Genomic DNA, 25,623 nt, shown 5'->3' with positions numbered 1-25,623 from the left:
TTTAGTTTGTTTCATGATTCAATATTGGTTGGTTTTGGTTCTTTATCAGATTATGATAATTTTTATATGATAGGTACAATTGCTTCATTTAATGAATCCCTGAAATTAAGTACACGTGGTACCAAGAGAAAATTAACCGAGGAGAATTCAGCTACTTTATGGCACAAGAGATTAGGTCATATCTTCAAACGGAGAATATAGAGACTTGTGTTAGATGAAATTCTAGATCCCTTAGATTTCATAGATTTTAATGTTTGTGTAAATTGTATTAAGGGAAAACAAACCAATAAAAGGAGATTTGAAGCCAATAGGACTTTGGATGTCACGCCCCCAACCTGCCAGGTGGGGCTCGGGGTGTGAAGAGACCATTCACCGTCTCTAATACCATTCACACAACAGAAAATAATACACAACCTCAAATAAAATATCAGAGTACTATATACAGTCCAAAAAGGAGTATCCATCCACATATATTACATAACAAGAAATTCTAAAAACAGAATTAACATGGTTCAGTTCTTACGACAGCTCACAAGTTACCAAAATTCTAAACCCTACCCTAGAGCTTTCTAAGCTCGATCACCTGAAGGACCTGAAAAGATAATAATTCGCTGGGGTGAGACGCCTCTCAGTGAGGAAGAAATAAACTATAGTAGTGTGTGGTAGAAGAGTTTTGACATATATATATATATATATATATATATATATATATATAAACTCATTCATTAATTAACAACAAATGGCAAGGCACATATATACTGTATTTACACAACCAAAACAAATATTTATAGCAAAAGTTCTCGAGGATTGAGAAGATTACACGCTCATACATGTACCTTCCCTTTACTCTGATACCATTTGTAACCGTACCCTTTGATTTGGGAATGGCTACAACTGATACCGATTAGGACATTACCCTTTCACAGTAAGCCTTTGGGCGGAGAGATTTACTTCACCATAAATATTCACGTAATAAAATTCACAAATCAGTATTCACACATATTCCAATATTAATAATATTCCAGAAATGCACATGTTCACATACATGACCACATAACCACATAGAATTACAATACATTCCATTGATCTTAGTACGTGGCCCACTTAGAGCAACTGCATACCTCGCAGTACATAGCCAACATAGGGCTTCTACGTACAAGCCAGTACGTGGCCCATATAGGACTACTACGTAATATTACAGTAAGTGACCCACATAGGACTACTGCGTACTATCTCAGTACGTGGCCCATATAGGACTACTGTGTACTATCTCAGTATATAGCCCACATAGGACTACTGCGTACTACCCTGTACGTGACCTATATAGGATAGCTGTGTACTTCACTGTATGTGGCCCACGTAGGGTAACTTTGTATTTCACTGCACGTTTACACTCACAACAGGCAGTATTCACCCAAATATGCAGTATTCACAACCAGACAGTATTCACCACCAAACAGTATTCACAGCCAAGCAGTATTCACAACCAGAAAGTATTCACCACCAAATAGTATTCACAGCCAAGCATTATTTACAACTAGACAATATCCATAACCAATCAGTATTCACAACCAGGAAGTACTCACATCTAGACAGCACTAGTAAGCAGATGATATTCACAACTGTACAGTATTTACAACTAGTTAATTAAGAAGGATTATTTTCATGCCACATGGTTTTTACCAATTATTATTTATAATCAAAATCATTATTTTCAATTTCCTAAACTGTTTAGAAAATCATACCAAAAATATACGGTTCATATACTTGAAATTAACCAGTTTAAACTTAATAAAAAACTTAGTATAATTTTATTCCCCTTACCTGTTTCTCGAAATTCTGCCCAAATCGAACGGAAAACGGAACCTTGTATTCCAAAATATCCTAACTTAATCATTTCAACCCCATAATATTTATCATTTAACATTTCCTAGGCCCACACACTCCCAATAATTAATTTAATATTAAAAATATCATACTTACCCTAATTGTGGAGTGGTGCCCAAGAACTCCAAATCAAGTTTCAGCTCCAACTAACTTAGAGAGAATCGCCCCGATAACCTCGTGGTGGTTTTTAATCATCGAATCGGGTTAAATCCAGATCAGAATCAAAGAGAGAAAGGGAAGGAGTAGCAGCCCTAGAGAGAGAGTGAGAGAGGAGAGAAAATTTTATGTTGAAATGGATCAAGGGCCTCTTTATAAATTGGTGTTCGTCGACGAGTCTAAAAGGTTCCTCAACGAACCCAAGAAGAACATTCATTGAAGAGAACATACAGTTCGTCAACGAATCCATTAAATCTGAAATTTTTCTGGCTCTCTATATCTTTTCGTCGACCAGCGTAGGGCCCTCGTCGACGAAGCCCTACTGTGATGCCCTCTTAAAATTTTCTTTTCTCTTTATTTATTTTCCATTTTTTCTTTTATTTATTTTTCTTTTATTTTCTAGGTTCGGGTTATTACATCCCCCCCCCCTACAAAATTTTGTCCTCAAAATTCGTTAATCAACATATATTCTATCACGCAATTTATACATTTCAATCTATTCTAGCATGTGAACCATTGCATCACCCAAAATCAAATGAAATTGTTATTTATCCCAAACATAATCACGTTACTTGCACCTCTAGTAGTGTCTGTCTTAGTTAGGGCAAGTGTGTAGACATGCACTAGTCCTCCATATGGCACCGAATTATTCCCCCAATTTTGATCTTAAGCGGTGTGTTGCTCGACGGTCTTTGGTTTTCCCCAGCGACTCATGAAATTCTTGAGCTATATGGCCTTACTTGCCACAAAGGCAGCACATAGGACCCCTACCTAGGCATTCTCCCCAATGCCTCCAATTACACCTCGCGTAATAAGAGGGGTGTTGAGTTACCCCGATGGCCTTGATCACACCTAACTAGCCTCTGACCCCCAGTATCTTTGTCTCCCCTCCATGGACCCTATCTGACATTAGCATGGGAGCTAGGAGACATGGGTCTCTTTCTCTGCTTTGACATCCCTACGCCTCCTTGTAGGCTCAACTCTATAACAGTGGCTTTATCCACCAGTTCTGAAAAGTTTTGTACCTGTAAGCATGCCACATGCTCAAGGAATCTTTGTTTTAAACCCCTCTCAAACCACCTCTCCTTTTAATATTTAGCTAAGACCATGAAAGGAGCAAAGCGAGAAAGCTCCACGAACCTAGCAGCGTACTGCTGCACAGTGAGATGTCCTTGTGTCAAGTTAAAGAATTCCTTTGCCTTTGCATTTTTGGTGGTGGCGGGAAAATACTGGTCATAGAAAACCTCCTTGAAATGCTTTCATGTAATAACAGTAGGTACCACCCGTTGTTCTTCCAACAGCTTCACTGCTAGCCACCACCGCTCAGCCTCTCTTGTCAGTTTGAAAGTGGCAAAGAGAACCTTTTGTTTCGTAGTAGAATCAAGCACTGTCAATATCTTTTCCATCTCCTACACCCAATTCTCAACTATGATTGGATCAGTACCTCTTGCAAAAGAAAAGGGTTTCAGGCTAGTGAATTGATCGATCGAACAACCCTGGTTCACTAGTGGTAGCTCAATCCCTCGGGGTCCTGCCTCATCTCTTCCCTGACCCACCGAGCTATACCTCGCAGCAGTATGGAGGTTTCAATCTCATCTCCACTAGAAGCCCGCAACTCGTTCTCCCCTCTAGCATCCACACCTTTACCTCTGGGATCCATCCTGAAGATAGGATAGAGGCAAGTTTAGAATTTCCACATCTTACCATAACTAGTACAGTTATAAAATAAGAAACCAGATTAATATTCAAATCCTCAATTAAACATCCAACACCCAATTAACCTCAATCATTTTAACCTTTGAGTTCTAATTCCAAGTTTCAGTCTCTCTGCTTGGAAACATCACCGTCGATGGATTTACCGTGGTTTTCTGAACTGTCGATTGCTTTAGAAAATCACAGAAGTTTGTCAAGGAATTTCTGCCTCCAAGCTATGAAACAATACTCAAATTCCTATTAACACCTTAATATACCCATTTTTACCCTCATCCTAACTTGAACCTATACTCTGGTATTAATCCTCCTAAAGTCTGCAGAATCTATAACCTAAAGCTTTGATACCACTTTGTCATTCCCCCAACCCGCCAAGTGGGGCTCGGGGCGTGATGAGACCATTCACCGTCTCTGATACCATTCACGTAGCGAAAAATAATACACAACCTCAAATAAAATACCAGAGTACTATATAAAATTCAAAAAAGAGTATCCATCCACATATATTACATAACCAGAAATTATAAAAACATAATTAACATATTTCAGTTCTTACGACCACTCACAAGTTACCAAAATTCTAAACCCCTTCCCAGAGCTTTCTAAACTTGATCACATGAAGGACTTTAAAAGATAATAATTTGCTGGGGATAGATACCTCTTAGTAAGGAAGAAATAAACTATAGCAGTGTGTGATAGAAGAGTTTTAATATATATATATATATATATATATATATATATATATATATATATAAAATAAACTCATCGATTAATCAACAACAAATGGAAAGACGTATATAAACTGTATTCACACAACAAAAACCAATATTTATAGTGAAAGTTCCTGAGGATTGGGAAGATTACATGCCCATACATGCACCTTCCCTATGCTCTGATGTCGTTTGTAACCGTACCCTTTGATTTGGGTATGGCTACAACTAATATTGATTAGGGCACTCACCTTTCACAATAAGCCCTTGGGCGAAGAGATTTACTTCACCATAAATATTCACGTAATAAAATTCACAAATTAATATTCACACATATTCCAATATCAATCATATTCCATAAATGCACGTGTTCACATAAATCACCACACAACCACACAGAATTACAATACATTCCATTGATCTCAGTACGTGGCCCACTCAGGACAATTGCATACCTCATAGTATGTGCCCACATAGGGCTTTTGGGTACAACCCAATATGTGGCCCACATAGGATTACTGCGTATTATCACAATACGTGGCTTACATAGGACTACTGCATGTTATCTCAGTACGTGGCCCACATAGGACTATTGTGTACTATCTCAGTACATGGCCCATATAGGACTATTGTTGTAGTGACCTGAGAAAATTATGGTATTTAAATAATGAAAGAATGGGGAAAAGGAAATTGTATTTGAAATACTTAAACAAGTCCTCATTGACGAACATAGGGAGTTCGTCGACGAGTACACATGAGGGGCTCGTCGATGGGTAAGTGTCGTGTCGATGAGAAGATACCGAGAGCCTATTTGCCCATCTATGAATTTCATCGACGAGAAACAAACGCCTTCGGGCCACATGACCCAGTCATGTGGGGGTAAGACATGACACCAGCCAGCTAACCTTCAAGGGTCGTTTTTTGTATTACTATCATATGAGATGAATTATGTTTATGAAAATTCAGAATGTTCTGCCATGTTATAATTATATATATTTTTCTTGGATATGATACAGACAGTTTCACTAAATATGTTTATGTATAGTTTTATGTATAACACGAAAATACTCATGTTACCACACACTGGTATTAGTTTATTTCTCTTATTGAGTAGTGTCTAATCCCAAATTATATAAACATTTCAGGAGTCCCAGGTAGGAGAGTGAGTAAAGCTCCGCAGCGTTAGACTTCAGCCATTTTACCCTATCTGAAGGGTAAGTTTTTTGCTAGGGTGAGATAAATTTTTTTGGGTGATGACCCTAGGGCTGGTTTTGATTGTTTTCGGATATATATAGTGGGTGTAGTAAACTCTAGTATTGTGTCGAATGGTGATATGAGATATATATGATTTTATGTTTTCTGCTGCTTAGGCTTCCGTGTTATATTTCTGATGTATCCCTGGTACCCACGGGTTCAGGTTAATTATGATCTGCTAGGTTTATTATATCAGTTTTTATTATAATAAAAAAAAATGGTAAAATAAGCAGGTCGTTATAGTTTGGTATCAGAGCCTAGGTTGTTAGGTTCTGTAGACTTTATAGTGTAACGAAAATGATACCAGAGTATAGTAAAATGATTTAAGGTTTTGTTCTACAGTCTAGAGGCAGGACTTCCGTGGTGAATTCTGTGTTTTTCCTGGGGTGACGATTTCAGGAAAACCATAGTAAACTATTGTTGGGTTGTCTTCCTAGAATGTAGGATTGAAGTTAGGAATGAGTTGAGGAAGTTAAGATAAGGAAATATGTTAGGTGTGTAAATTATAAGTATAGGGTCCTTAAGTTAGGTTTATTGTTTTCAAGATGGATCTAGGAGAAGGTAGTGCTCATGCGAATGGCAGTGATGGAGCAGGACCCTCGAGTGCAGGCGGGACTGAATCTGATGTAGTACTACGCAGCGTGGCTCAGCAGGTTATGGCTAAGATCTTTAGGAGCTCCAGAGAGCAGGGAGATCTGTCTGTAGGTCATGGGTGCACGATAGAGAAGTTTACTAAAATGAATCCTTCGGCATTTTCAGGAGGGGTTGATCCTGCAGCTGCCAAGAATTGGATGCAGCAGATTGAGAAAGTCTTGGCGGTGCTACAGTGTACGGAGGAACAGAGGGTCCTTTTCGCCACCTATAAACTGACAAGACAGGCCGAGAGGTGGTGGACTGCTGTCAGATTTCTGGAGCACCAGAGGACGACGCCGATAACGATGACATGGGACCGATTAAAAGAATTATTCTTTGACAGGTATTTTCTAACTACTGTCATTGAGGCTAAAGTGGAGGAGTTCCTGAGTCTGAAGCAGGGACAGTTGACGGTCTAGCAGTATGCGGCGCGATTTATAGAGCTCTCTCGCTTCACTCCATATATTGTTCTTGATGAGATAAAAAAGGCAAGACAGTTTGAAAGAGGATTAAGGAGAAGTATATACAAGCAGGTGGTATTGCTAAAGATTCAAGATTTTGTTGAGTTAGTCAACAGAGCATCCTTGGCAGAGGGCAAAGACAGGAGAGTGGGGATCGTGAGGTTTAGATAGTACAAAATCTTCCTGTCAATCAGACTTGTGAAGGGAGACACTAGGGAGAGTGTCGAAGAGGGAGAGCTTTCTGTTATTGCTGTGGTAGATAGGGACATCTGGTGTGAGACTGCCCTACACCGGTAGATGCTGCTCCTGCTCCTAGACCGTATTGGGGAGCCTATCAGGCACCACATGGAGGCCAGCAGAGAAATATGGCTCCAGCCAGGGTTTTTGCTTTAACGTCGGGTGATGCTGAGATAGCCGTCGACGTGGTGACAGGTACGGTTAGCATGTTTTCCTTTAAAGTTATTGTATTATTTAATTCAAGAGCCACACACTCGTTTGTGTTTATAAAGTGCGCTAGACTATGTGGAGCAGAAACACAGTTATTAGACACTGAGCTGTTGGTATCTACACTGACCGGGTCAGCAGTGAGGTGTAGTAGGATACTCCGGGGTTGTTTAGTTTATATTTAAGGAAAAATTTTATCAGCCGATTTGATAGTAATGGACATGCATGGGTTTGATGTAATATTTGGTATGGATTAGCTAGCAGCTAATTTATCCAGCATAGATTGCCATTCTTGAGAAATGATATTCAGACCTCTAGGAATAGCAGAATTCAAGTTTGTAGGGTCGCGAGTGAAATCCCTGCCTTAGTTAGTTTCAGCTATTCAGGCGAGGAGACTACTACTGAGTGGTTTTCAAGGATTCATGGCCTTTGTGAAGGAAATGTCAAGGAATGAATTAAAACTCATTAGTACACCAATAGTAAAGGAGTTTATAGATGTTTTTCCAGATGAGTTACCAGACTTTCCACGTGATCGTGAGATAGATTTTCCTATTGATCTACTTCTAGGAACAACGCCGATTTCTAAAGTACCTTACTGAATGGAGCCAGCAGAGTTGGCAGAAATAAAGATTCAATTGCAAGATTTGCTTGATAAGGGTTTTATACGGGCCAGTGTATCTTCGTGGGGAGCTCCAGTTTTGTTTGTATAGAAGAAAGACGGGTCTATAAGGATTTGTATAGATTATAGAGAAATTAATAAAGTGACAATCAAAAGCAAGTATCCTTTACCTTGTATAGATGATTTATTTGACCAGCTCCAGGGTACACGGGTGTATTCTAAGATAGACCTCAGATCAGGCTACCATCAGGTGAAAGTGAAAGCAGAAGACGTCTCGAAGATAACCTTCAGGACTAGATATAGGCATTATGAATTCTTCGTTATGCCGTTTGGTTCGACGAATGCTCCTACGGTGTATATGGATTTGATAAATAGAGTTTTTCACCAATATTTGGACCAGTTTGTTGTCGTTTTTTTTTTATGATGTACTGGTCTATTCGAGGAGCTATGAGGAGCATGAGAGACATTTGAGGCAGGTTCTACAGACGCTTAGGGAAAATAAGTTGTATGCTAAGTTCAATAAATGTGAATTCTTGCTTGAGAAGGTTGTTCTTTTGGGGCATGTCATTTCAAGAGATGGTATTTCTATGGATCTTAGTAAATTTGAGGCGGTATTGAATTGGGCTAAACCGAGGAACGTCCAAGAGATTAGGAGTTTCTTGGGGTTAGCTGGGTATTACCGTCGTTTCGTTGAGGGATTCTCAATGTTATCAGGGCCTCTAACACGATTGACTAGGCAGAATGTTAGGTTTGAGTGGGACGACAGCTATGAGCAGAGCTTTCAGGAATTGAAGCAAAGACTTGTCACGACACCAGTATTGATCATCCCATCAAGGGGTGAGGGTTATGTTATCTACAGTGATGCGTCCTTGAAGGGACTTGGCTATGTACTGATGCAGCATGACAAGGTGGTAGCGTATGCTTTCAGGAAATTAAAAGAGTATGAAAAGAACTACCATACCCATGATCTTGAATTGACTGCAGTAGTACACGCATTGAAAATTTGGAGGCATGACCTATAAGGCAAGCGATGTGAAATTTTCTCTGACCACAAGAGTTTAAAGTACTTTTTCACTCAAAAAGAACTAAATACGAGGCAGAGACGGTGGTTATCAGTTACCACCCAGGGAAGGCAAACATGGTAGCTGATGCTTTGAGTAGGAAATCCGTGTGGTCAGCATTGGCAGCTATGGAGATCCAGTGTCTGTTCATGATGGGTCTGGAAAGACTCGGCATAGAATTGGTTGAGAATGGTCCTCAAGTATGTATTGCTAGTCTGGTGGTGGAGCCTACTATGCAGGAAAGGATTAAAGCTGCTTAGAAAGATGATCCATAATTAGCAGAGGTATTAGTCAGAGTGCAGAATGATCGGGGGGAGGAATTATGTATTGTTGATGACGGAGCGTTGCGATTCCGTTCCAAATTATGTGTTCCTTCCGATGCTGACATTAGGAAGACCATCTTAGAGGAGGCTCACAAATCTTTGTACAAAGTTCATCCCGGCAGTACGACAATGTATAGAGATCTACGAGAGTCTTATTGGTGGAGTGGTATGAAGAAAGAAATTGCAAAGTATGTAGCTCAGTGTCTGACGTGTCAACAGATAAAAGCTGAGCACCAGAGGCCAGCTAGTCAGTTGCAGCCTCTATTTATCCTAGAGTGGAAGTAGGATCATATCTATGGATTTTATTTCAGGGCTGCCGTAGGCATTGCATGGCTAGAGCGCAATTTAGGTGATTAGGGATCTTTTGATCAAGGCTGCCCATTTCCTTCCCATCAAGATCATCTACTCCATGGACAAACTGGTAGAGATTATTTTTATTCAAGAGATAGTTCGTTCTCATGGCATGCCAGTGTCTATAGTGTCAGATAGAGACCCATGTTTCATGTCACGATTTTGGAGGAGCTTACAGGAGGCTCTAACGTCTCACTTATCTTTTAGCACGGTGTTCCATCCTCAGTCAGACGGGCGGACTGAGAGCACAATTTAGATATTAGAAGATATGTTTCGAGCGTGCATGCTAGATTTTTGGGGTAGATGGACTCAGTTTATGCAGCTGGTAGAATTTGTGTACAATAACAGTTATCAAGCCAGCATTGGCATGACACCGTTTGAGGCGTTTTACGGTAGGAGATGTCGTATGTCATTCTCCATTATTTTGGGATGAAATGCGTGAGTAGCGAGTTATGGGACCAGAGCTTGTTCAGCAAGCGTATGATAAGGTTTGACTTATCAGAGATAGAATCAATGTAGCTCAGGGTAGTTCTTTTCATAGTCTTTCAACTGTCTAGACGCATATGCCACCACCCTGCCATGCTGCATCAATACATAGTCAAGTCCCTTCAAGGACGCATCACTAAAAATAGTATAACCCTCACCCCCAGACGGGATGATCAATACCGGCGCTGTGACTAGCCTCTACATCAATTCCTAAAAACTCTACTCACAGCTGTCATTCTATTGAAATTTGGCATTTTTCCTAGTCAGTCGTGTCAAAAGCCCTGATAAAACTAAGAATCCCTCTACAAAACGACAATAATATCCAACTAACCCCAAGAAACTCCTGATCTCCTGTACGTTCCTCAGTCTAGCCCAATTCACTACCGCCTCAATTTTACTGGATCTACAGATATTCCGTCTTCTGAGATAACATGCCCCAAAAACATAACTTTTTCGAGCTAGAAGTCACATTTACTGAATTTTGCATACAACTTCTTCTCCCTGAGCATCTGCAAAACCCGCCTCAAATGTATCTCATGCTCCTCATAACTCCTCAAATAGACCAATACATCATCAATAAAAACAACAAAAAACTGGTCTAAAAATGGATGGAAGATATGATTCATCAAGTCCACAAATACCGCAGGAGCATTCGTCAGACCAAATGGCATAACAAGAAACTCATAATGCCCATACCTGGTCCTAAAAGCCGTCTTCGATACATCTTCTACTCTCACCTTTACTTGATGGTAGCTTGATCTGAGGTCGATTTTAGAATATACCCGTGTACCCTGGAGCAGATTGAATAAATCAACGATACGGGGTAGAGGATACTTGTTCTTGATGGTCACTTTATTAATCTCCCTGTAATCTATGCACATCCCCATAGACCCGTCCTTCTTCTTCATGAACAGAACTAGAGCTCCCAACGAAGATACACTAGGTCGTATGAATTCCTTATCAAGCAAATCCTGCAACTGATCCTTCAGTTCTGCCAACTCTACTGGCGCTATTCGATACGGTGCTTTAAAGATCAGCGCTCTACCTGGAAGTAGATCAATAGGGAAATCTACCTCACGATCAGGCGGAAAACCTGGTAATTCATCTGGGAACACATCCGTAAATTCTTTCACCACAAGCGTATTGATAAGCTTCAATTCATTTTCTGACATTTCCTTCACAAAAGCCATGAATCCCAGACAGCCATTTTGGAGCAGCCTCCTTGCCTGAATAGCTGAGACCATCTGAGGTAAAGATTGCACTCGTGACCCTATAAATTTGAATTCTGGTTTCCCTGGAGGTCTGAATATCACTTCTCTAGCACGACAGTCTATAATAGCAGAATTAGCTACTATCCAATCCATGTTGAAGATGATATCAAACTCGTGCATCTCCAGCACCACCAAATCAGCAGATAAAATTCTCCCTTGAACATCAACTGGACAACTATGAAGCATCCTACTACATCTCATCGCTGACCCGGTCAGTGTAGCCACTAATAACCCGACATCTAATGATTGTGTTTCAACCCCACACAATTTAACACATCCCAAGGACACAAACGAGTGTGTGGCACCAGAATCAAAAGGTGCAATAACTTTAAATAAAAACATATTAATTGTACCTGTCACCACATCGCCGGCTGCCTTAGCATCGCTCGGCATCAAAGCAAAAACCCTGACTGGGGACCTATCCTTTGTTAGCCTCCACGTGGCGCCTAGTAGCCTCCTCTAGCAGATCTACGAGGAGGAGCAAAACCAATCTATGTCGGACACTCCCTCATCATTTGTCCCGGTTCCTTGCACCTGTAGCAAACTTCTCACCTAGAACAACGATCCCTCAGGTGTTTCTTCCCACAAGATGGGCAAGCTAGAGATGGCTGCACACCCTGGAAATCGTGATTCCCAATCTCTTATCTTCGGTCTCTATAATAGCCACCTCTCTTCCACAAAGCACGACCGACCCCTGCTGAGAACCAAAAGGTGCAGATCTCTTCTCTGTCTCTACTCCTTGGCCTCCAATCGCTCCCCAATCTCTGCTATAGTGGCTCTATGTACCAGCTCAGCAAAATCCTACAACTTCATAATCGACACCTGCTTATAAATTTCTCTCCTCAGACCTCTCTCAAACTGTCGTACCTTCTTTGCTTCATCTAGTATAATGTACGGGCAAAGTGAGATAATTCGATAAACCTCACCGCGTACTACTGTACGGTCTGCTATCCCTCCTTCAGATTCAAGAACTCCTCAATTTTAGCTTCCCTAGACGAGGCTGAAAAATACCTGTCAAAGAACGTCTCCTTAAACCGCTTCCATGTCATTTCCACCGATACTGTCCTCTACTGCTCTAATAATCTCAACGCCCACCACCATCTCTCAGCCTCCCCAGTCAGTCTCTAAGTGGCAAATAGCACCCTCTGCTCCTCAGTACCATGACTTTCCTAGAAATCGTCATGATTACGCACCGAAACTGCGTAATTGGGCATCCTAACCCGGGCTTTACGGTTTATATTTTTAATTAAATGTCCAAAATTGTTCAATATTTTAATAAAGTGCCAAAATTATCAATCTTGAATTTTATTGCACTATTTATAAAGTTTTGGTAATTTTTTGTCGTAGGAAAATTCCCGGGAATCAAAACCAACACTTGTTTGTATTTCGTACATAACTTTTCCGTCCAGGCTCCGATTGAGACGATTCAAATTTATAGAGAAAGAGAAAAGGATTATCTAAAACTTTTATGTTTTGAGTTTTGTGAGATACGGGCTCCAGAAGAGCAGAATTTGCGACGAACCGAGAACAAATAAAATAAAAATATATATATATTTGAATGGATTATTGATGTGACCCAGCCATGCATGGCCGGGTCGGGGGTTTCTTCGCTAGGTCCTAGGGCACCGCCCTTCTCCTTTAAATTCTTTTCTTCCCTGTGGGGAGGCACGGTCATCCTCTCTTCCCCTTCTTCTTTCTCTGTTTCTTTTTTCCTTAAGCCTTTCTAATCCATCCTCTCTTCTCCTTCTTCTTTCTTCTTTCTCTGTTTTTTTTTCTTCTTTCCTGTCTTCTGATTTCTCAACTACTCCAGCCCAACCTCCAATCCTCTCGGCCAACACTAGCAGAGCTCCTCCTCCACGGCCACTCCAGCAGATCTCCACCATAAACAACAGCCCCTGTTCCTCCACAGCAACGCGTGAGCAGCAACACAGCAGAGCGCAGCAGCAGGTCCTCTGCAATTTGCTGCAATTCTCCATCTCAGACCAGCCTCCACAATCCCCTACTGCAATCGAGACTCGAAGCCATAGCAGAAAACCACCAGCCCGAGACTTCTCTGCCAGCAACACAGCACGACAGCAGCTCCACGGCCAGTTTCTCCAACCTGCTTCACCCAAAGATCCTCCGTGGATTTGGATCTCTCTCCTTTGTTTCTTTTCTTTATTGTTTTTTTTTTCCCTTTGCTTTCATCTTCTATTAAGTAAAGTACTTTTATTATTGAAAAGAATAGCCTTTGGAATAAAAAAATAAAAAATAAAAAAAGTAGTTTTTATTAAACTAGTTGCATTCTTTTCTTAAAAACTTAATTTTTAATTGCGGTTTGATTTAGTTTACGTTCTTTCTTGTTATAGTTTGTTTTCTTTTATATTGTCTCAATATTGTTTAAGTGTTTAATGTACTAAATTTTGGTTTAAGTTCTTGATTCGTGTTAAAAGTTCAGTTTTTGGTATGTGTTTGAATCTGACTGAGTTTCCATAGTGTGTTTTTAATTCCATATTCTAGGTTACCATCCTAAATTAACGCGTGCTTTGATGTTTCCTTGAGTAGGTTAGGGTTTCCCGTTTTTATTCTTTAGTTCAGTACATGTTAGTTTTAGGACTTTAACTTGCATGCTATTTAATTTGTTAAAAGTAAAATCAAACAATTTTGAAAATCCGAATCTGAACCAAGTTCAGTACATCTTTAATTTCGATTGGAAGAACGTAAAATCTGAGATTAAAACGCATTTCCTGAGGAGACGATCTAGCCTTTGGGTTTAATATTACACGACGTAACTCCTATACTTTGGATAGCTTTCGAGCTGCTCATTTTTCGAGTGAGTCAAGTTTTTGCCCCAGGAAAATCTGACAAACCACCACGGAAGTCCTGCATCTAGACTACAAAATCAGACGTCAAATTCATTTATCCTATACTCTGGTATTATTACTGCTGCACTCTAGAGTCTACAAAACCTAGTATCCTATGCTCTGATACCAAACTGTATCGACCTCAAAAATCTTAATATAAAATGAAATATAATAAATAGAAAAATCAACCCGAACCCATGGGTAACGGGGACACCTGTCAATCACTGCGAAAACCTAAGCAACAGTAAATATAATCACATTCTCAAAACCATAGAATACGTAATACCAGAGTCTACTATAATTCCATAATACCGTGTTTATAAACAATCTCTAAAACATCAAAATATACCTAGGATCATACAACAAAAACCTCCTGATCCTAGATCAACGCTTACCCTTCTAGTAGGGAAGCTCAACTCACTCAACGGTGGCCTTGACCCGCCGGTATTTCTGGGTTTCTTGAAAATCATTTAATGTTCAGGGGTAAGACACTTCTTAGTAAGGGATAATAAACTAAATACAGTTGTGTGGCAGCATGAATATTTATTGCAGTTATATATACTCCGTACATTTCATATATCTAAAAACATACATCATAACATAATGGAATAATCATAAACTTTCATATTTGCTAATAAATCATATCGTTCATAAAACGTTTGTTGTAACTGATAATACTGAAAATATACTTAAGATGAATAACTAGCTGATGTAATGTATTACCCCCCATGACGGGTTGTGCAGTCCGAAGGTGAGACCCGACAATGGCTAGCCGACCGCTGCCGAGTCAAAAATGTCTATAAGTACGATGGGCCCGCCACACCCTGGTCCGGACAGTTAGGTGGACATCCACACTCTACTGAAAGCCACATCGACTATCCATCTCCCACCCTCTCATGGGGTGGTTAGCACTAATCTGATAATAGATATCTGATCTATAAGCTACGGTATCGTGCTCCTGAACTGAACTAAACTAACATCCGGGTTCTTATAACATATAATACATGATATAATAGCATTTTTCATCATTTCATAAATACGGCCTTACTCCAAAATCATTTCATATATATCATTCTGAAAATAAATCAATTATCATGTATTTTCAACATCATTCGTACTGCAACATTTCATATTCTTGAAAACATGCTTCATTCGTAACAAAGTCTTATCGTAATACATTTCACGTAAAGTAATAATCATGCCACACATTTGCTGTATAAAGTCATACATTGTATTCTAAAAATCATAATTTCTGGCATCTCATACATATATATATATATATATATCATACATATATATATATATATATATATATATATATATATATATACATTTCAACATAATAGCAGTATTTTCCCAAATGTGTATTTCCTTTGTAATATACATATATAATACATGCTTTCCTAAAAATAAATTTACTCATACATAATAATAAATTGCATGGTAAATAACTACTTTAGTTTATTCCCTTACCTGACTACTGAGAAAAACCCTATAAATTCTGGACTCACACCCATAGGATTTCCTAATCAATACCCTGAAAATGAAAACTCTCAGTACTAAACTTCAGTATTTTCATGCAAATATTATTTCCTATAACTACAGTAGGACCAAATTTGGCTTAAAAAGTCTTACCTCAACTCAGGGATGATTTTCAACGGAGTTCCACTGACGATCCGCTCCGACAGATATGCAGAAAACTTCTCCAGGAACATCGTGGTGGCTTCAGATCGTCGATCCGGTGAATATTTGACTAGAAATCAAAGGGAAAAGAGGAGGGAGCCGAAGGGAGAGAAAGAGTGTGAGATTTTTCTAAATTTTGACATTTAAATTTGGGTTTTTGATATTTATAGAACTGGATTCTTCGACGAGACACGTCACCTCGTCGAAGAGTCCTATAGAAAGTTCGTCGACGAACCTGCACCTCTGTCAAAAAATTTCAGACTTCCCCAAAACCCTCTCTTAGTATCTTCTCGTCGACGAATCTCCTGTGTTCGTCGACGAGGCCCTGATAATTTCCCTTCCTCTTTATTTAAATTATATTATTATTATTTAGGTCATTACAATTCCTCTGCCATAAGTGAGGGTAAGTAATAAAATAAGTAGACCGTTTTGCCTTTAAAGGATGATGAATCATATAAATAGCAAATTTCGAAGACAAAATTTTAAAAGGAGGTGATAATGTAGCGACCTAAGAAAATTATGGTATTTAAATAATGAAAGAAGAAGGAAAGGAAATTGTATTTGAAATACTTAAATAGGGCCTCGTCGGTGAACACAAGGAGTTCGTCGATGAGTACACATGAGGGGCTCATCGACGGGGACGTGTCTCAACGACGAGAAGATACCGAGAGGCAATTTTCCCATATCTGAATTTCGTCAACAAGAAACAAATATTCAATGAAGAAATTTCTTTGTGACCTCGTCGATGAGGTGACATGGCTCGTCGACGAAGGCCAGTGTATAAATAGCCCTAAACGTGATTTTTCAGCTAATTTTTCGCGCAAAAACCCTTCTCTCTCTCTCTCTCTCTCTCTCTCTCTCTCTCTCTCTCTCTCTTCTTTGGTTTCCATTCCTTCTCTCTAAGTTTCTGGGTCAGATTCTTGCTAGTTCAACGATCTGAGGCCACCACAACACTCCTAGAAGAGTTCTCTTCAAATCTACTGGAGTGGATCGTGGGGCTAACTTGAATTCCATCCTAGATTCGGGGTAAGGTTTTCTATTCAATATTTTACTTTCCTGCAATTGTAGAAAATGTAGTAGTCAAAGAAATACTGAATTTCTATTCTAGGAGATGTTGCTTTCAGGGTGTTGAACGGGGAATCCTGTGGGTGCAGGATTGATATATTTTAGAGGCTCTTCAGGAATCAGGTAAGGGGATAAATTAAGTTATTTTATGAAATTATATGAATAGCTTTACAGCATTTAATTTTAGGGAAATAAATAAATAAATATATATGCATTATGTTGGGAAAATATTGCTGTAAATGATGATATGTTTTAAATATGCGTAATACCCATTTTGTGTGGCATGAGTAGAAGCTATTATGAATTACTATTTTCTAGGAAAATGTTAAATGAGACAAAGTTTTATAATGATATACAAGTGTACGGGCCGAGAGTTTTATAATGATATACCCATGTACAGGCCGAGAGTTTTTAAATGATATACTGGTGTACGGGCCGAGAGTTTTAATATGATATACTGGCGTATGGGCTGAGGATGTTCTCACATGATATGCTGGCGTAAGGGATGAGACTTTTATATGATATTTCAACGTACGGGCCAAGCCTCTTATTTGATATGTGATATGACATACGGGCCGTGATTAATAAAATACGAAATGCCAGCGTAACGGCCGATGATTTTCATGTTATGTATGAAATGTGATATGATGATATTGATTTGACGATTATTATTATGGAATAGCAATGTATCACAATTTGAAAATATTTTATATGTTATCAGAACCTGGTTGGCTTGATTTAGGCTTACATGAGCACGGTATCGTAGCTATATGATCACGATCATTATGATATTGTGTTATCGCTGTCGTACGAGGCAGTGTGAGGATGGATAATCAATGTGGTTTATTGAAGTGTTGGTGCCCCTAGTGTACGGACCAGGTTTGGCAGACCAATCGTACTTACAGACATTTATTTTGACTTGACAGTGGTTGGCCAGCCATTGTCAAGTCCCGCCTTCAGGCCACACAACCCAGTCTTGTGGGGGTATGACATGACACCATCCAGCTAACCTTCTCGGGTTGTTTTTTGTATTATTATCATATGAGATGAATTATATTTATGAAAATCCAGTATGTTCTGTCATGCTATGATTATATATGTTTTTCCCGGATATGATACAGACAGTTTCACTAAATATGTTTATGTATGGTTTTATGTATAACATGGAAATAATCATGTTGTCACACACTAGTATTAGTTTATTTCCCTTACTGAGAGGTGTCTCACCCCAAATTATATGAATATTTTAGGAGTCTCAGATAGGAGAGCTGATAAAGCTCTCCAGCGTTAAAGTTTAGCCGTTTTACCCTATCTCAAGGGTAAGTCTTTCGCTAGGGTCAGATGGATTTTTGGGTGATAACCCTAGGGCTGGTTTTGATTGTTTTGGGATATATATAATGGGTGTAGTAAACTTTTTTATTGTGTCAAATGGTGATATGAGATGTATATGATTTTATGTTTTCTGCTGCTTAGGCTTCCGTGTTGTATTTCTTATGTATCCCTGGTACCCACGAGTTCAGGTTAATTATGATCTGCTAGGTTTATTATATCAATTTTTATTATCATGAAAAAAAAAAAGGAAAAATAAGCAGGTGGTTACAACTGTGTACTACGTAGTACGTGGCTCACATAGAACAACTGCGTACTTCATTGTACGTGGCCCACGTAGGGTAGCTACATATTTCACTACACGTTTACACTCACAATAGACAGTATTCAGCCAAATAGGCAGTATTCACAACCAGATAGTATTCACCACCAAACTGTATTCACAGCCAAGCGATATTCACAACCAGATAGTATCCACAACCAGGCAGTACTCACATCCAGATAGCACTAGCAAGTAGATGGTATTCACAACCGTACAGTATTTACAACTAGTTAATTAAGAAGGATTATTTTCATGTCACATAGTTTTTTCCCAATTATGATTTATAATCAAAATCATTATTTTCAATTGCCTAAACTGTTCAGAAAATCATACCATAAATATATGGTCCATATACTTGAAATAACCGGTTTAAACTTAATAAAAAGCCTTGTATAATTTTATTCCCCTTACCTGTTCCTCAAAATTATGCAAAATCGAACGGAAAACAAAACCCTATATTCCAAAAATCTTAACTTAATCAGTTTAACACTAGAATATTTATCATTTAACATTTCCTAGGCCCACACACTTCCAATAATTAATTTAATATTAAAAATATCCTACTTACCTTAATTTTGGAGTGGTGCCCAAGAACTTTAAATCAAGCTTCTGCTTCAGTTTTGGAGAGAATCGCCCCAGGAACCTCGTGGTGGTTTTCGATCATCGAATCGGGCTAAAATCGGCCCAAAATTGAAGAGAGAAGGGGAAGGAGTCGTAGCCCTGAGAGAGAGTGAGAGAGGAGAGAAAATTTTACGCTGAAATGGATCCATGGCCTCTTTATAAGCTGGCGTTCATTGACGAGTCTAAAAGGTTCGTCGATGAACCCAAAAAGAACATTCATCAACTAGAACATCTAGTTCGTTGACAATTCCATTAAATCTGAAAATTTTCCAACTCTCGATATCTCTTCGTCGACGAGCGCAAGGACCTCATTGACGAAGCCCTGTTGTGATGCCCTCTTAAAATTTTCTTTTCTCTTTATTTATTTCCCCTTTTTCTTTTATTTTTTATTCTTTTATTTTCTGAGTTCAAGTTTTTACATTGGACGTCTTAAAACTTATACATATGGATATATGTGGGTCATTCCCTAGGGTTGCTTGGAATGGTCAACAAGATTTTATAACATTTATAGATGATTTTTCCAGATATGGTTATATATATCTTATTCATGAAAAGTCACAGTCATTGGAAGTGTTCAAAAATTTTAAAGCTGAAGTTGAAAATCAACTCAATAAAAGGATTAAAACCATCAGATCTGACCGTGGTGATGAATACTATGGTAGATATAATGGTTCAGGTGAATAACGTCTAGGGCCATTTGCTAAATTCCTTGAAGAATGCGGTATTGTCCCCCAATACACTATGTCGGGTTAGCCCACTATGAATGGTGTTACTGAGAGACGAAACAGGACGCTTAAGGATATGGTGAGGAGTATGATTAGTCATTCCACCTTGCCAAAACACTTTGGGGAGAAGCACTTAAGACTACAACATATATACTTAATAGAGTCCCAACTAAAGCGACTGCCAAAACCCCTTATGAACTTTGGACGGGTAGGAAACCTAGTTTAAACCACTTTCATATTTGGGGATGTCTAGCTAAGGTAAGACCTGTAGGCCTAATAAAAAGAAACTGGATTCAAGGACGGTTAGTTGTTATTTTATTAGGTACTCTGAAAGATCCATGGGGTACACATTTTATGATCTCAGAACTAAGTCGTTTTTTAAGTCAGGGAATGCCCGTTTCTTTGAGGATGTCGAGTTTGCGGGGGGAGATAAAATTAGGAACTTTTTCTTTGAAGAATAATATGTAGATATTCCAACATGTGTTGTTGGCATTGATCAGGATGTTATTCCTGACCCTATTCAAGACACATTAATTTAAGACAATGTTGTAGAACCTTCCACCCAAGAAATTATTCCAACAGAACAAACTCTTACACCTCAAGAACCTATGCCATTAAAAGGATCCACTAGGGAGAGAAGAAGTGCAGTTCCAAATGATTACATTTGTAGTAACCCAAACCAAGAAAATATAATAAATAAATAAAAGGAAAGAGAAAGGGAAAGAAAAGAGGGAAGTCAGTTTGGACAGGCCAAACCGTTGATGATTTCAGGAACCCCAGAGAAATTGTTGACGATTTTCCTGTAGGGCAAACTATTTAGAGTATTACCCAAGCATTCAGGTTTGGTAAGTGGCCAAACCGTCGACGATTTTAGGAAAACCATCGGGGGTTTTCCTATGAGCTGAGTTACTTAAGAGCTAAGTAACATATTTTTTTTCATAACTCTCATTTACTCTCTCTCTCTCTCTCTCTCTCTTTCTCTCTCTCTCTCTCTCCTCTCTCTCTCTCTCTCTCTTTCTCTCCCTCTCTCTCCCTCCCTCCTAAGCCTCTCAAAAACTCACGAGTGCTCTTCGATCCTCTCTCCCTCCTCCTGGAACGTAGGTTGTTGATTTTAAGCAGATTCGAGTGGTTAGGTTTCGCGATTTTGAAGGTTTTAGGCAGTTTCTTCAGGAAAAAGTAAGGGGATTAGATTATGTCAGTTATTTTTGGAATATGAACCATTTAAACTGCAGTATATGTTTACAAAAACAATATTTATGATTTTCCGAATAAATCAAACAGATGAAAATGGTTGTTTTGAATTTTATACATTTTTGGGGAAAACTAATGTGAATGGGTTGCAAATTTCCTATTTTGAGTAAAATGTATAGTTTGAGTTAAATTAAACCCTGGAACTGCTCATACCCTATGTTCAGTAACTTATATGTTTCCCAGATGGTTATGTATATTTATGATTTACCATATGAAAATTTGTGTGGCCTAGGAATGATTTAAAATGGTATAAATGAACAAAATGGTTAGACAATTATGTTATGACAGATAAGATATGACAATTTAATTCTATCTCTTGATATGATTGACTTTACTTGTATGATTGGAAATTGTGAAAATATTGGTATTGTTAAAGTAAGTGTGGAAAAAGGTCTCGGGGGACGGCGATACATAAGGCCCCGATGATGATTATTTAAAAATGTCTCGAGGGACGGTGATACGTAATGCACCAATGATGATTATTGAAAAAGGTCTCGGGGGATAGCGATACGTAACACCCCGATGATGATTATTGAAAAAGGTCTTGGGGACAGCAATACGTAACGCCCCGATGATGATTACTGAAAAAGTTCTCAAAGGACAGTGATACCTAACGCCCCAATGATGATTTTTGAATAAGGACTCGGGGGACGGCGATACTTAATGCCCCGATGACGATTATTGTTAAAGGCAAAGGGGGACGGCGATACGTAAGGCCCTGATTCTCAGAATTTAGCCCAAGCGCTTGCTGATGTGAGGGACGGTGAAACGTAACGTCTCAATCTTAACGATGTGAACCGTGATTGGATCATGTAGAGTGTAGATTTATTAAACTATACCGTACTATCTATGATAGGCTGTTGAATATATATACATGTTGGTAGGTATTATGAATGGCAATGATATGTGTGTCATGAATTTTATAGTTATGATTCAATTATATGGAAAATCATATTTAGTAAGGATAATATAAGAAATGTTTATAGATAACTGTTGCAGTAAAACTCATCTGCCACACACTGACAATAGTTTAATCTACCTTATTGAGAAGTGTCTCACCCCATTATCCATCTCACTTTTCAGGTCCTACAGGGAACTGTACCTAACTTACTGCGAAGCCAAGATTAGACTTTTTGGGAGTGGTAGACAGAGCTGGGGAGCCACCAACTATTATGCTTGTTATTTTTGGGTTGTAAAATATTGACAGGCAGTTTTATATATGTATCTAGGGATAGTTAGAATTCTAGTAATGTAATTGGGGTGTTTTTCTTTCGCTGTATGGTTTTATTTCAGTTATGAGAGAACCGTTTTCCCTTATTAGGGCGGGTTGTGGTATTATGGTGTCATAGAATTTTATTTATTTTATCTTCACAAATAACATCCCGAGTTGATGTGGTGGGTCGGGGCGTTACAAGTGGTATCAAAGCACTAGGTTGCTAGGTTCTACAGACTATGTTAGATGATATTACCAGAGTATAGGTTTAAATTAGGACAAGGATAGGAATGGGAAGGATAAGAATTTTGAGTTTGTTTCGTAAGCTTGGAGGCAGAAATTCCTTGACAGACTTCTATGATTTTTTTAAATCAATCTACGGGTTCAAAAAACCACGGCAATCCATTGACAGTTTTGCTTCCAAGCGGAGGGACAGGAACTTGAAAACTAGAACGGGAATATTAAACTGGTAGAATATGTCGTAATTTAGGGGGAGATGACTTAGGTCGGTACTTGAAATTGATTAAAGTGAGTTTTTTAGTATTATAATTATGCGAGGCATGTTAAGATATTAAAATTATAAAATCATCTCAGTTATCTTTTTAGGATAGATCCTAAGGATAATAATACGAATGTCGGAGGAAGCAGTAATGAGGGGATGTCGAATGAGGACAGTAATGTCTATACATTAGTGATTTGGGACTTCACCCAATAGTTCATGATCGAGGTCATGCAAAGTTCCAGGGGGCAAGACCGTCCCACCACTGAGTTAAGGTGTACCATCGATCAGTTCACCAGCATGAATCCTCCCATATTCACGGGAAGCATCGACTCAATCATTGCTGAGAATTGGGTGCGGGAAATCGAAAAGATCTTGGTCGTACTATGTTGCACAAATGAGTAGAAGGTGCTCTATGCCACGTTCAAGTTAACTGGAAAGGCTGAGAGATGGTGGCAGGCGGTACAGCTTCTAGAGGAGCAGAGACTGGTATCGGCAGTGATGACTTAGGGTCGCTTTAGAGAGATTTTCTTTAACCGGTATTTTCCAGCTTCCATTAGAAATGCTAAGGTAGACGAGTTTCTGAACATGACTCAGGGACACCTGACTATTCAGCAGTACGCTGTCCGATTTGTGGAGTTGTCATGTTTTGCTCCTTATATGGTACCAGACGAGCCTAGAAAGGCTTTGAGGTTCGAGAGGGGTCTGAGGCAGGAGATTATAAAGTAGGTGGCAGTGCTGCAGGTGCAAGATTTCTCCATACTGGTAGATAAGGCCACTGTGGCAGAGACGAGCCTACAGGAAGGGTCGGGGGTTCAGAACCTAAAAAAGAGGCCTATGTCTTCTAGTTCTCATACGGATGCGAGGCACAGTCCTTGGAAGAAGTATGGTGATGGTGGAGGCTAGCAATAGGACGTGGGTGGTAAAACATTTTAGGGTACCCCATCATACCATGTCTGCCCTACGTGTGGCAGAAGGCATCCAAGGGAGAGCAGGAGTGGATCAGTTGGTTGCAACTGGTGTGGTAGGCTCGGACATACGGGGCGAAATTGTCGTGCAATGTTGCACAACGGACCCCCACAACATAAGTATCGAGGAGGTAATTAGGCACCGCACGAGAACTACCAAAAGGGCACAGCTCTGGCGCGGGTGTATTCCTCGACTCCTGGTGATGCCGAGAATGCAGGAAATGTGGTAATAGGTAATATTTATGTGCTTTCAAATAGAGCTATTGTGGTTTTTTACTTAGGAGCGACGCATTCTTTTGTATCTCGGGGGTTCATTAAATTATACAGGGTAGAGACAAAATTGTTAGATGCCAAGTTAGCGATGGTCACACCGACAGGGTCAGTTGTAGTGTGTAGTAAAGTGATCAAAGACTACCCAGTGGAGATTCAGGGGAGGATGGTGCCTGCTAGCTTGATTGTTTTTTACATGCATGGTTTTGATGTCATTCTGGGGATGGACTGGTTAGCATTCAGTTACGCAAGTATTGATTTCCATAGGAAGGAGGCAGTGTTCAGACCTCTTAGGGAGCAGGAGTTTAAATTTGTCGGGTCGTGTGTGTACTCTACACCGTGAATCCTTTCAACCATTCAGGCAAGGAGGCTACTTCTGAAGGGATGTCAGGGGTACTTAGCGTTTATGAAAGAAGCATCGAGGAGGAACTTAATCTGGAGGATATTTCGTGGTAAGGGAGTTCTCAGACGTTTTTCCTAAGAACTTACCAGGATTGCCTCTTGACCGCGAGGTATAGCTTGCCATTGATTTGCTTTCAGGGACAACGTCTATTTCTAAAGCTCCATACATAATGGCTCCAACAAAACTAAACGAGTTAAAGGAGCAGCTACAAGAACTACTTGACATGGGGTTTATCCGATTGAGTGTATCACCCTGGGGTGCACCGGTGTTGTTTGTAAAGAAGAAGGATGGGTTGATGAGAATGTGCATCGACTATAGGAAAATCAACAAAGTGACAGTGAAGAATAAGTACCCATTACCCCGCATTGACGATTTGTTTGACCAGTTACAAGGCACACAGGTCTTCTCCAAGATCAATCTGTGATCCGGGTATCATCAGGTGAAGGTTAAATTAAAGGATGTGCCAAAGACGATTTTCCGCACTAGGTATGGCCATTACGAATTTTTGGTTATGCATCTCGGATTGACCAATGGCCCTGCGACTAGGGGCGAGCATAATTCAGGGAAACCAAATTAACCGAATTGACCAACCGAAATTGGTCAATTCGGTTCGATTAAGAACACAATATTGGTCGGTTCGGTTATGGTTTTACAAAGTTCGGTTAATCGGTTAATTGGTTTGGTTAAGAGGAATGTTAATTCGGTTAACCGAAAATAACTGATTTAATAATTAATTAAAATTTAAATATAAATTAGTATATGTTAATTTGTTAATATGTTAATTAGTATATGCCAATTTGTTAATATGTTAATTAGTATTTGGTAAAAAAATATATAATTATATTATGTTCTTATTAATTAATTTCAAATTAATTTGGTTAAATTCGGTTAACCGAACTACCCGAAAAGGTAATTTAGTTGAGTTCGGTTAGGTGAGGTCGCTCTATTCGGTCAGTTCGATTAACAGTTCTCATTAATCGAAATTTTCAGTTAATTTGGTTAATTAACCGAATTTGGCCGAACCGATTGTTTGCTCACCCCTACCTGCAGCATTTATGAACCCGA

This window comes from Malania oleifera, chromosome 3 (genome assembly GCF_029873635.1).
Source record: "Malania oleifera isolate guangnan ecotype guangnan chromosome 3, ASM2987363v1, whole genome shotgun sequence".
In the NCBI taxonomy this organism is placed as follows: Eukaryota; Viridiplantae; Streptophyta; class Magnoliopsida; order Santalales; family Ximeniaceae; genus Malania; species Malania oleifera.
This window is presented reverse-complemented; position numbering follows the sequence as displayed.